Source organism: Rhipicephalus sanguineus, chromosome 5, assembly GCF_013339695.2.
Source record: "Rhipicephalus sanguineus isolate Rsan-2018 chromosome 5, BIME_Rsan_1.4, whole genome shotgun sequence".
NCBI classification, from domain to species: Eukaryota; Metazoa; Arthropoda; class Arachnida; order Ixodida; family Ixodidae; genus Rhipicephalus; species Rhipicephalus sanguineus.
In genome coordinates this window covers 150,087,315-150,101,575 of record NC_051180.1, presented here as the reverse complement: position 1 = coordinate 150,101,575, position 14,261 = coordinate 150,087,315, and the positions used below count along the sequence as shown (strand labels likewise).

The 14,261-nt window shown below is 44.2% G+C and overlaps 1 non-coding gene across 1 annotated transcript; it reads left to right on the top strand.

Moving 5' to 3' along the window:
* The first annotated feature begins 4,389 nt into the window (after window positions 1-4,389).
* Window positions 4,390-4,461, top strand: Trnat-cgu (transfer RNA threonine (anticodon CGU)). Its single transcript has one exon. It is a non-coding gene; the product is annotated as a tRNA-Thr (tRNA).
* The last annotated feature ends 9,800 nt before the right edge of the window (window positions 4,462-14,261 follow it).

Sequence of the window (14,261 nt, the reverse complement as noted above, 5' to 3'; positions counted from 1 at the left end):
AAACAGTAACACATGTTTAATTAAAGTTTACCTTCAAGCAATGTATCTGAAAGTAGACGGCACAGTGAGAATTATCTAGACCTTAATTCACTGCACATGTTACAATGTTGCAGGAGCTGAACTATAGCAAAAAACTGAGTGAAATATTACCACCCAACTGTGGCTTATTGCGTGGAAGAAAACAGTAGATCGGCAAAATTTTGCGGCAAAAAGGAAGGAAAGAAGGGACAAAATTTTTTTAAAATTAAGCAGCACCTTATCCCGTTTTACCACGCTTGCGTCCTGTGTTTTTTGAGCTACCCAAGAATGAACTGCAACTCGTCCTTAAATTACAGCAAACTCAATAATCACTTACTATCGTGACGTGCTCTTTTTCACGGTGGTGGTGCGACTATCATACTAGAGCATTGCCACTAAATCTCAACTTAAGATGGCATGAAATAAATTAACTAGGGTAGATTCACGATGAGGCAACGGTAATATGTAAGACAGTAGTAAGGCCGCCTAAGATTCCATATCGTTGCAAGTCCACACAGCAGTCAGGCTGCAATGAGTTGATATAACACACGTCTGCTGTTACGTGCTTATGCAATTAACCAACACATTATAAACCCACTCCTGCGATAGCCCTATTGGGCTGCAGTATGTAAAAATAAAAAAATATGAAATAAAAATCGCACCAGTGCAGTACTATGCTATGCACATTTTGTATATGAAATCATGTGGCCTTCTGTGTTCTTGTGACATTATGTCGAACAAGTGATGATAAGCCGATTGGCGCGCACTACAACACACAAGCATCAACAAGATCGTTTTACTATGAGCGATAAACGCGTTTTCGGCTTAACACGCACGTTTAAATACTTACAAAGGGCTTGCGAGACTCCAACTACACTCACGAGCAGGGCGCCTGTCCTTTACCTCTAATCTATGCTACGTTTTTTTGCATACTGACAAACCAAAAACAAACTGCAAAATATATGCGCTCAATCATTCAACTTCTGAGAGCGTGTGGACTTGCAATCGAGGCGTTGCTGGTCTCGCTGTCATCATACCGTAGACAAAGGACGAGGGACTTGTTTTTCCCGACCTTCAGCTTCGTCCCAAGTTTGAATACAAAAAAAAAGGTGATATCAAATAAATACTAATAGGAGTAACTACCATGCCCACTCAACTCACCAAACAATCGGAGCACATGGGCCTTGTTGCTCGTTTGCCATTATTCTTGGTGCCGCTTGGAGAGTCGAAATCGGTCGAATCGGTCGAAATCCAAGACATTTATGGCTCAGAACGTCTCCATCTGGTGCACGCTGACACAGTCTTCACGTTATCGTCGCGGAAGCACACTAAAGCAACTCGTGTAAGCAGGCTTACGTGAAGCATCGAGATCACACAAGCGCGCGCTATGGCGACAGACACAACGTTTTGGCTTAGCTTGGCCGCAGGCTGGGCTTTCTTCGTATCGGCCGAGCGCGGATGGCGCGCCAAACGCACGGTCGGTCGCGTTTGCAGATCCCACAATTCTTTCTCCTGTATCTTTACAGCACTACTTATATTGCTTAGCATAAATAGTTATAAACTTTACATATATCCAAAGCTATCTTAACGCTTAGCACATGGCTTAGCCTGCTTAACCAAGGAACGTGTAAAAAAAAATGTTCACCACATGCACGTCGCCACGCCGCGCACGTCTCACTTTTTTTTTTTGTTCGTCACCTGGCTGGTTCTATGCCGGTTGTGATCTCATGCGGTTCTTTATTATTATTCTGTGGTGTCGTGTTGTCGATTCCTTTGCAAGTTCTCCTTAGCTGTTTTACTATTGCCCGTTTCCGCACGGCATGTACGGAGACACCGTACCGCCGTGGTCGACACGCAGCCTTTTTATAACTCTTTTAGTCGCGTGAGTTGCTAACTGCACACGGTGTCTCACGTGTGCAGTTAGCTCAATCGGGATCAGACTTATCAAAAGTGAATTGATCCCGTCTGAGCTTGCGTTAATAAGCCAATCAGATCAAGAAATTTGATCGGGATCGGTCCGACGCGCTCAATCAGTCATAAGATGTTATAAACAGCTACCAATAGGCGGTAGCTGTTTGAACAATAAAAACTCTTTGGCCTTATACATCTTCTGTTAGTACATTAAGAAACCATAGGAGTACTTATTTGACCTATACAACTCCTATGGCCCAATAAGTCAACCGATAGGCAGCACCGATTTGACCAATACAACTCCTATTGGTCCAATAAGACCCAAAAGGCAGCCCCTATTTGACCAATACAACTCTATTGGTCTAATAAGACACCAATGGTGTGGCTGTGGTGTCTATTGGGACCCATAGAAGTCTTATCAACCAATACAGCTCCAATAGATTCCTATAGAAACCAATAGTGATTTCCTATTGGACCAATAGGAATCCTATTGGCATTTTTGGCTAGGGTATAGTTTCATCGCACGTGCGTGATTTGCAAAAAGCAAGGATTTCAGTCAGCTTTAAAGGGGCGCCGTGTAAAAGTGCCGACTGCGAAATCCGAAAAGGTAAAATCGTTTTATGAAGTTATGAACTTTATGTGCTATTTATAGGATATATCGAAACCGTTGTCTGTTAGCTTAATCTCACGTAATTATGAAAGTCCGTGCTTTTAAGGCGAATGTACTTCAGTTCTTTTCTTCGATGTATACCTGAGTAAAACTTTTCATCTGAAACGGCGCAGATTTATCGCTACACATAGAGGTTGCAGATCAATATATCGCACGCGCCTCGCAAATATCAAAACACGAATGAAAGTCGTTGCGACATGTAGTCACTAAAGCTGCGATGACCTGACCCTGTTGCTAATGGCAGCTCCGTGTCAGCACTGCGGCTTTCTCACATTCGGCGTCGTTGGGCCATGCCCCAGGGCGATTCGGCTCCCAGCCGTGGCGGCGTGCATGGCTCAATTAGCGGCTGCAAAGCAATTACCGCGCTAACGTGTGCTCACGCTCGTAAACCTTTCCTCAACCTTTCTTCCCACCCTATGCTTTAATCCTGGCAACCTGAAACTTTCGACGACCAAAATAAATAGCCAGGATCAAACGCTTGCAGTTTCTGATCGGCGGCGAAGGCAAGGGGACGCTCCGCTGAAGCGTGGTTGTGGCCGCATGAACCTTTGGCCAATATTTTTTTTCACGCTCATTCTCTGCTGTAACCTGAAAGATTTAATTAGTGTATTCTAAAGAGACGTTGAATATGCGTTTGCGTTACACTTAAAATATCGCTGTAATCAGAATCATACCGTGGTGATGGCACGTAAACCCACGGAAAAATATCGTAGTAAAGTTGCCGGGATGCACAAGGTAGTTTCATCAATACTACTTCTTGGGCGAGTTGGTTCATATTGTAGATTAAGGGGGTAACAGCGCGAACACACCCACAAGAGAGACGACACGGACACGAAAGCGCTGACTGGCAACTGCTTTTAGTGGCAGACTGATACACCTTATATACGCCAAAGTGAAGCATGAAAAAGAAAAAGAAATAGAGGGATGGAGAACAAACATTAACAACGCGCAGCGTCAACAACGCTAAACAGCCAACCAAAGAAAACCGCAGGAAAACGTGACCTAAGACGACAGCCACTCTAGAAGATAAAACTCACAGCCAAGGAGCGCAAGAGATGGGGCGCTAACACACTTGTTATCAAGTTTCTTAATGTGATAGGGTTCTAAACTGACACGTGCAGTCTTGTCTTCGCTCCTACCAAGAATCATGGTCCCTTCAAATCGGGCCACGCATCCTGTGCATTTAATGACATGCCCAGCTAAATGTGAGTACTTATCCTAGCTTTTTCAATTTTTGTGCGTGTTCCCCAAACGGTCGTTGACAGCGCCCAGTTTCGCCAACGTAGAACATCCCACATGACATGGGAATGCAATAGACCCCTCATGTGGAACACTTGACGAACGGCGTTTGGTGGTTCTTCTGGAAACCACGTTTGCTAGTGTTGCAAATACGTGGGAACAGCTTTCCCAGCTTATTGGGGGCAGAGAAACAAATTGGGACCCCGTCTGTTTCAGCACTGGTTGCGTCTTGTGTGTTTAAAAGCTGATCCTGAATGGCTCGCGATGTTCTCATTAATATTGTTTCTAACAAAGATAAACGAGCCCTTAGAAAATCATCTCCTTTCCTTCATTCATAGCGAGGGTCTCGTCCTGGCAGACTTAATGCCTTCAGGTAGTATGCGAGGGATTATTGGTCAGCTGCCAGCTCGTAAAAAGATCACGTGCTACGTGACGCCACCAGGCAAAAAAAGAGTGTTCCACACTCACCGCCATGGCTGCGATTGGCGCTGACTAACACTCCTACGTTTAAATCAACATATATACCCCAAAAAGTGGACGGGAGGATGACCGCCGCCGTAGCTCAGTGGTAGAGCATCGGACGCGTTATCCGAAGGTCGCAGGTTCGGTCCCTGCCGGCGGCAAGTCATCTTTTCGTCCACTTTACCTTCTTCACATTTATGTTCTAAATACTACAGATAACACCCCTATACTTTCTGTGGCGTTATTGTCTGTTAGTTCTCATTAATATTGTGTCTAACAAAGATAAACGAGCCCTTAGAAAATCATCTCCTTTCCTTCATTCATAGCGAGGGTCTCGTCCTGGCAGACTTTTAATGCCTTCAGGTAGTATGCGAGGGATTATTGGTCAGCTGCAGCTCGTAAAAAGATCACGTGCTACGTGACGCCACCAGGCAAAAAAAGAGTGTTCCACACTCACCGCCATGGCTGCGATTGGCGCTGACTAACACTCCTACGTTTAAATCAACATATATACCCCAAAAAGTGGACGAAGGGATGACCGCCGCCGTAGCTCAGTGGTAGAGCATCAGACGCGTTATTCGAAGGTCGCAGGTTTGGTCCCTGCCGGCGGCAAGTCATCTTTTCGTCCACTTTACTTTCTTCACATTTATGTTCTAAATACTACAGATAACACCCCTATACTTTCCGTGGCGTTATTGTCTGTTAGTTCTCATTAATATTGTGTCTAACAAAGATAAACGAGCCCTTGGAAAGTCATGCCCTTTCTTGCTAAGGTTGACAAGACTCTAGAACAGGTTTTTAATGGAGGGCCGGTTTTAAGAATTTTGAGGTATATTGACGATTTATTAGTGGTTGTAAAGAAACAGCCAGCCTTCACCTACCCCGCTACAGTAAGTGAAGTTTTATCCGTTTTTAGTGCACAAGGACTTGGGTTCCGTTTTGCCCATGAACTCCCGGAACGTTCGGTTTTACAGTTTTTACACCTTTAAGTAAGTTCTGCGATGGACACGCTTGCTGGGGCTACCACCCGAGGGATAAGAAGGGATTGCTGCCCTTGGTTCGGCACATTCTAAGACGATTTAGAGAGCTACAGCGTTGATGTTCGGCTCTCAAAAAATCGTGCCCGCATCAAATGATGCCTAGTTTCGACAATAAGGTACGCCGTCGTTGGCTGCAGGGTTCCCCAACTCGGTCTTGACTGCTGTTTCTGAGACCATCCTTGAAACGTTGGAACGTGGAACGGGACGTACAACGGCTGATGACCACCGGAAGGCCCTTAGGCCTGAGGTTGTACCATATATTCACAAGCTTTCCCACAATATAAAGAAGGTGGCAAGTAGGCACGGGGTCTCAATTTGTTTCTCTGCCCCCATTAGGCTGAGGAAGCTGTGCCCACGTATTTGCAACGCCAGCAAACGTGGTTGCCAGAAGAACCACCAAACGCCGTTCGTCAAGTGTTCCACTGGAGTGGTCTATTGCATTCCCATGTCATTTGGGATGTTCTACTTTGGCGAAACTGGGCGCTGTGTCAACGACCGTTTTGGGGGAACACGCACAAAAATTAAAAAAGCTAGATGATTAATGCGCACATTTAGTTGCGCATGTCATTAAATGCACAGGATGTGGGGTCCGATTTGAAGGGACCATGATTCTTGGTAGGAGCGAAGACAAGACGGCACGTGTCAGTTTAGAAGCCTATCATATTAAGAAACTTGATAACAAGTGCGTTAGCGCCCCATCTCTTGCCCTCCTTGACTGTGAGTTTTATCTTCTAGATGCGGCTGTCGGGTTTTAGGTCAGGTTTTCCTGCAGTTTTCTTTGGTTGGCTGTTTTGCGTTATTGGCGCTGCGCGTTGTTAATCTTTCTAATCCATCCCTCTATTTTTTTCTTTTACATGCTTCACTGGCGTATATAAGGTGTGTCGTCTGCCATTAAACCATTGTCAGTCAGCGCTTTTGTGTCCGTGTCGTCTCTCTGTGGGTGTGTTCGCGCTGTTACCCCCTTAATCTACAAGGTAGTTTGCTGCCCAACTTCTTAGCACCAAATTACGGACCCAGACTTACAATATTCGCAGCGAAATGAAGTCATAATTGTGTTCCTGAAGCTGTGCTAGCATTTTTCTCGCCACCTTCCTGGCATCGACCTTCAGCGGCGTCATGTCACGTGGACACTCAAGCCCTTATAAAATGCTTTGCCCCAACGTTGTTCACCAGTGGGCCATGCAGCAGCAAACCGGACGGAATGCTCAGCAACCCTTTCTGCTTTGTAATACAGGTTGGTGATTACTTATCAGCTTACTCCTACCGTAGTGACGACCGGTTCTTATTGCTGCTGCCCTGCTCACATTTTTTTAAAGATATTTTTGTGCGCCTTCCTTCCGTGTCACAAGCTTGTTGGTATGTGGTGATATCGAGTCGAATCGAGGTCCCTCTGAAAAGGATCTGCTTACGCAGCTATTACCCGGCCAAAATAAAATTAGTGCTACCGTAGAAAATATTGAAGCCCATCAAAAGAAATTAGAGAGCAAGATTACTACCCTAACTGAAAGGATCAATGTGATTGAACAGCAGCTTTCAAGCCTCAAGAAATTAACAACTCAAGTACATGGAGAAGGTTATTTCACATCAGGCTGCTGCATTAGCCTCAGCCATTGAAAAAATAGATGACCTGGAGAACAGAAGTCGTAGAAATAACTTAATAATTTATGGCTTAGATGAGACCTTGGTAGAATCCACTGAAGAGCTAGAAAAGAAAGTCGTAGAGGGTGTCTTCCTGGAAAAACTGCCAGTACCAATTCCCGCTATAGAAAGAATTCATAGGCTCGGCTTTAAAGGTGAAAAAACTCGCCCTGTAACCCTTAAATCCTTGAATTATTGTGAAACGTAAATCATTCTTAGAAAATCCTATAAGCTAAAAGGGACATCCCTCTCTCTTGCTCAGGATTTCTCGAAGCGTGTGCGTGAGGTGCGAAAATGTCTCTGGGAAAGTGCATCAGAAGACAGAGCAAGGGGTGCCAAAGTTAAACTCGTTGATGACAAACTTTGTGTCGATGGTACTCTTTACACATGGAATGACGAAAGAAAACAACGCTGTCAAATAAATAAAGCACCTAGCAAATGATCGGAATCGCGCCCTTGCCAATCCATGCGAATTTTAAACATGAATTGCAGAAGTATAGTAAACAAAAGTACCGAGCTGGAAGGTATTATACTTGTTCATGATCCCAGCATTCTTCTATTAACCGAAACATGACTAAATGATTCGATCTTAGATACTGAATTTGTACCAGCTGGTTTCAGTGTGTTTAGGAAGGATCGAGGAGCAAGAGGAGGAGGAGTTGGCAGCCTCTTCAAAAATTCCTTGAACATTATTAGAATGCCTGATGTACGTAACGTCGAAGCTCTCTTCTGCAAATCTACCACGGAAACGCTAAGTACGTTATCGGCGTTTTTTACAGGCCACCCTCCTCGGAACCCTTTGATCTCGTTGAATTACAAAGATATATGACCATTCACGTAAAACAAGAAGATCGAGTTATTTAGGCGGTGACTTTAACGCACCAAACATTGATTGGAACTTGTTGACTGTCAAGAAGCAAAATGACAAAGTAGGTTAAGCGATTATAGACTTGGTATTTGCTTTCGATTTATTACAAATTGTTGACGACTTCACTAGAATACAAGGCCAAACTAAATCTATACTTCACTTGTTTTTCATTCGTGGCTTTCCTACATCTCGTGTTACATGCGAAATTCATCCTGGCATCTCCGATCATGAAATGGTATTACTAACACTCACTGCTGTATCTAATAACGCACATCGAACAATTCGTCATTTTCCAAACATATCCAGGGCAGACGATGTTTCTATATTAGATATGTTGTCTTTTCATTTTGACACGTTTGCAAGCAGTGATGCTAGCGTAAACATTCTCTGGGACCGCTTAAAAAGTATTATCATTGAATGCATGGACCGTTTTGTGCCAGGCATTGCCAAGAAACCAAAACATAAAAACCCCTGGATTACACGGCCTACCCTGCACCTCAAAAGAAAGCTTAAAAGATTAAAGAAGAAGGGATCTCCAACAGAATCTGAAAGACAAGAAATATCTCTTTTAACTGTTAAACTACTGGGTGAAGTTTCGAAGGATAAGCAAAACTACCACAGTGTACAACTACCGCACTTCATCACGACGTCCCCAGAAAAATTCCGGAGATTGATTTCCCCTTCATCACGTTCTTCCACGGCTTTTGAAATTGAAGGCTCCATTACTCACGACAGCTCCAAGATGGCGAACTCGTTCAACAAGCATTTTCAATCTGTTTTCACCGAAGACAACAAGTTACTCCCTGACTTCAGTCTTTCTCTTCCGCCAATTCCAGACGTCGTCATTAGCGAACGGGGAATACTCAACATGCTCTTAAAAATAGACATAAAGAAATCCTGTGGTCCTGACGACATCCCAAATGAATTTTTAAAGCGGTATGCGGAGTGGATGGCAAAGTACCTTCACGTATTGTTTTCGGAACCCTTAGAGGAGGGCGAGGTTCCTAAAGATTGGAAAATAACGAACATTATACCACTACACAAAAGTGGGAACAAAAGCTCCGTTAAAAATTACCGTCCCATATCATTAATCTCAACGTCTTGCAAGCTGATGGAACATATAATAGACAAACACATTTCAGAATTTCTCGTGGAACAAAACTTCTTCACCAAAGGACAACATGGCTTTCGCAGGGGCTTTTCTACACAAACTCAATTAGTAGAAACTATACATGATTTGCAGTATCTATTAACAACGGCAATCAAACTGACGCTATCTTTCTAGACTTTCGTAAAGCCTTCGACATGGTTTCTCATAACAAACTACTGTATAAATTAAATTCAGTACTTCAAAACCCTAAACTATTATCTTGGATTTCATCATATATAACTGGTCGGCAACAAATTGTTTCTTTTAACCCACATTGTTCAGGTAGAGTTTCCGTGTCTTCTGGTGTCCCGCAGGGTTCAGTCCTTGGACCACTTTTCTTCCTCATTTTTATAAATGACATAGTTGATGGCATCCCGGTAAAAAACAACTTTACGCCGATGACTGCATTCTGTACCGTGAGATTAAAACCCGATTGACCAACTGCTTCTAAATCAAGCTTTTGAAAAGGTTGTGTCATGGTGCGAGAGTTGGCAGATGTGTCTTAATCTTGAAAAAACAGTAGCAATGAAAATACTCACAAGAAAACGTCTCTAACTATTATTACGGCTACAACAACAATTACCTTACCGAGGTAACCGAATACAAATACTTAGGACTTTGCTAACGAGTGATCTCCGGTGGAATAAACACATCGACCAAGTCATAGCTCACGCACAACGTAAACAATTTTTTCTTCGCAGAGCACTGAAACTATCCACCCCCACTGTGCGTCTTTTTGCATATAAATCTGTTATTCTGCCCAGGTTAGACTATGCTGCCGCTATCTGGGACCCATATACTAAAACGAATATTGATAAATTAGAAATGATTCAAAAAAGAGCAGTTTGCTTTATATATAATCGTTACGACCATACTTCAGTAAGTGACCTGTTAATCAGAGCTGGTCTGCAGCCTCTCTCCACTAGAAACCGTCCTTCACGTTTGAAGTTTCTCTACCAAATATTAATGGGGAATGTTAAGGTCGCCGCATTTCCGTTACGCCACTCACCTCAAGATACAGCACAATACAACGGCATGATAGAACGCTAACGCCGCATCACACACGAAATAACTCATATAAATACTCTTCTTTTCCAAGGACGGTGAATGACTGGAATTTACTAACAAATGAACAAGTGTATCAGCCTTCGTTGCAAAGTTTTACTTCAATTTGTGAACCTGCTTCATGTGTATTTAGTTCGACGATACATTTTAATATTCAAGCGCCTATGTGTGTATTTTGCCTTGTGATTTACTTATTATTTATTTTACTTACATTTCCTATTTTGTGCTATGTGGATGTAATTAAATTGAGAATTGCTATGTATTATACTTTATATGCATGTGAACGTATATGTACAGATGTGTAACTGCGTTTCCTTTCTTATCAACCCATTTCTGTTTTCGGTCGCGCGAAATATGTGACCCGGTTGCACCTACCACCTGTTTCATGAATCTCGTCGTACCATATCATGTATTGTTCAACTTCCCACCTTACGAAAATCCCAAACAGGGATTGTAGTATTTACAAAAAAATTTAAAAAAAAGTCAAACAATATTTCTGACGGTTGTAGAGACACAAAGTAAGGATGTATTGAAAGAGTAGGAAAATGTGACTCATACTGGCTGGCTGACGTTCTATTGGGGGACTTGTCTTTATGAAATGTGCCTTGTAATGATTGTAGTGTGAGTTCTAAGCGGGTTACCTTTGGCACTTATGCCCCGTGGTGTTGCTAGTGGTAAGCGCTAGCTGGAAAAAATAAATGTAAAGGAGATGACTCTGTAAAGGCATTGTCTCATGAGAACACTCTCGGTTTGCACATTGCGTCGCTGTTGTGTGTTTTCTTGATGATGCCTAAAGTCTTAAGAGTCTTCAGCTGAATAACGTGAAACGTCACCATACAACGCTGTTCCAACGTTCCCAATGCTGTAGCAGCGCCGAAACCGGGACGAAAGTCAAGTGTACATGCTCAAGCATGTACACTTGAGTTTCCTATGCGAAATCAACAGAGCTCATTGCACTGTGAAGCTGAAGGATACTCCACTTCACCGCACTCCCGGTGTGATTGCCCTTGCGGTAGTCGGTCTCTATGTGGGTTCCGAGGCGGTGTAAGAGACATCGAAACACATTGGAGACCAGGCAGGGAGTGCCTGCCCTTTTTCCTTATTCTTCGAAGTGGCCAGAGAGAGCGCGATCTCAGCGTCTTCTTCCTTTTCTTCGCGCCAAGGTGCAAGACACGCACAGGGCGTCGTCTCCTGTCGCTCGTGACACCCGGTTACCTAATAAAGTGCGGTGACACACGGCCACGACTTGCCTCATTACTTTCAGCGCAGAACCTGAAATATTATTTTCACAACAACGCCTTCGTGGCGTTTTAATGTGCGCTGGCCGCCAAACCTACCAGGTGCGCGCTTCGTCAGCCTACGAGGAGCGCACTTCGAGGAGAGGGCTACGCGTCAGCCAGACGACTCCGATAGATGACCACTTGATATATCCTTGCCGCGAATAGTGCAACGGCAAGTATATCGTTTTAAGGTGGGTCGGCGTCGGAACGACGGAAGCGTATGTGCAACTGTGACCTCTTCCCCGCTTTCCACATACTATGAAAGCTGAGAAGCCTGTATAGATTGTACAGGCTTTCGTGACGTTCTGCACGTTAGAAGATCGAAAGGATATAGTGCTGGGCCAGTTAGTATGTCGCGATGTGCTCAGTAGCGCAAAACACTTGCCGGCGTGGGCATAAAAGACGACAATACCGGGTCGTGTATAGTCTTTTCTGTCGATTACTGTATGTGTCTTGAACTACAGTGCACGTGAACCATAATCTAATTAGATACGGTGTTCTCACATGCCTATAGCTCCCAGTGAAATTATGTATCCTAACAATTTATACGGATGTTATAAATACTAAAATGTATTATAGTTTTGAAAACATCTCTGCATGTAATAAAAGTGAAGCGATCAAACAAAAAGCTTGTTTCAGAATTGTAATACTATCGGGTTTCTGCGCTAGGGCCGAGGATCATTCTGGTCATGCAGCCCGTAATCCAATGGTCAACTTTGAGAAATTTTCGAACACAACAGCAACACCACGCAACCTCGGCCAGGAAAGTTCTGGTTCACTGAGAATGCTATGCCTCAAAGGTCGGTAAGGTGTACCGCGTTGGTGTTTATATTCTATATTTTCGGGCTATTCGGGCTGGGAAAAACTCAGTTTCGCGAACAATGTTCTGGGTATTTCGCCGGTCGAGTTGTTTTGGAGCGCTATTTCGTCACTGCTCTCGGAACGAGCCACGCTGAACATCCCGTCCAATGTGGTAGTGCATTTTTCAAAGTGATCGCATGTAGCAATGCTCGTCCCACTAACGTGAAATAAAGCCACATTTAGTGCACAGAGGGTTCAACGTGCTCTACGACAGCCTTTCAGCTTGTAAACATTGGAAAGAAAGTGTAACTGGCGAGTTCATGTTGTACACGAAAGGTTTCATCGTGAGCGAGGACATTGTTCCGAATGTAACTGAAGACATCGATACTAAAGTTTGCGGTATTGTTCTGCAATGTATCATATTCCTGATACCCACGTCGTGTTTTAGAACTTTACCCACATTTTCTTGATTCTTCCATTTGCATATCTCTGCCGTAAAGTCTCGCAGAGACAGCACATTTGGAACATTTACGACGTCGTATTTCTTTCCTGCCTCAACAAGCGCCTGAAGCCGCTGCAGGATGGTGACGTGTGGACGATTCAGACGGCGCGAGAAGCAATGTTGGCGAACTTTGCCTACTAGAGCATCTCTGGGACTGTGAAGCGTGCAGTTGTCCCAAGGTGAAGGACGCCTTACGTAAAAAAATTCGGCAGTTCCCACATATCGTGGGAGTCGATGTTTTGCGAAGCATGCGGCAGGAGGGGGACTGTGGCGGAATCTTCTTACTGAGCAAAACGTTACAAAGTGACGCTAAGGATTTGTATAGATTTTATACGCACACATAAATGTTGAAGAGCCGCATATGTGTTATATAACCAGTTGTTTACAGTTGGGTAATGCTGCAAAAGGCATTGTGGGTATTACCAACCAGAAGTGCTAAGCAGATATGTAGTGCTTACACTTGTCCGTTATGATGGAGAACGCACGTACGTTTCACGAACCCGTCTGCACGTTTGGAAGAGGTTTCTTGACTGTTCTTGAACAAGGTCAACGTCACCGTGGTCAGTGAGCACCAGCACTGGTAATGACTTGTTATCGGATCCGGTCGTGATCGCGGTGACGAGGGGTCCATGTGTAGTGAAGTATGAGGTACGCCTAGTGCGCCCGGCCGGCGGAAGCGCCACAGGCGGCGAACTCAATCATTGCTCTCGGGAAAGCAAGCAGACGGCCGCCGTGGTTTCCACGTCGTTGTACGTGTGTTTCCGCGTTGTTCGTTTCCGTAGTGAAATAAGCAACGTTCGTCGTATCTGTGGTGGCCGAACCTTCAAGGGATGTCGAATAACAATTGCTGTGGAGTGGAGTGCTCAAACACCTACAAAAAACGCCAGGCCCGCGCTGAAACCGCAGCACAGTCACAGCGAAAGCTGGAAGAGCGGCGTTTCTAAAGCACCGTTGTATGCTCTCTTGGGGTACCAATACAAGTACACTAGCAAGGTACCCACTGCGCCATAAATCACAATTTTTGTGAAGTTCGGAAGCATACTAAGCCATTATCCGTCATTCTACGGAGAAGCGAGGCACCAGCTACACGTCTGTAAGCATTATGTGCACTTTGTTGACGCGACGACTGATGACGATGAAGAATTATGGCTCAACCCTTTGTAATGGGTTGGAAGCTTTAAACGGCCCACCAGTTATGTAGTTTGCATTAGGTGACGCCCGGTGATGTCCCTCTCCCGCCATGCTGTATAACATACGTTGACGTGGGAGATAGAGGTGGGAGGGGGGGGGGGGGGAAGCGAAGAACTTTATTGAGACCCCGTGGAAATGGATCATGCGCTTATGGGCTTCCTTGGCAATTAATACAAGTGCACTTGCAAGGAACCCACTATGCTATAAATTAGGGGTGTGCGAATATTCGAAATTTCGAATATTTTTCGAATAGTGTTTGCTATTCGATTCGATTCGCACTGAAATTTTACTATTCGAACTATTCGAACTTCCCAAAGACAAATGCAGTCAAAGTCCGGTTGAAAGTGACCCCTTCAGATTTTCAATATGCTTCACCTCATTACACACTCGTATTGCGGCAAAGCTGCCTTTCAAGCTCCGTTACGG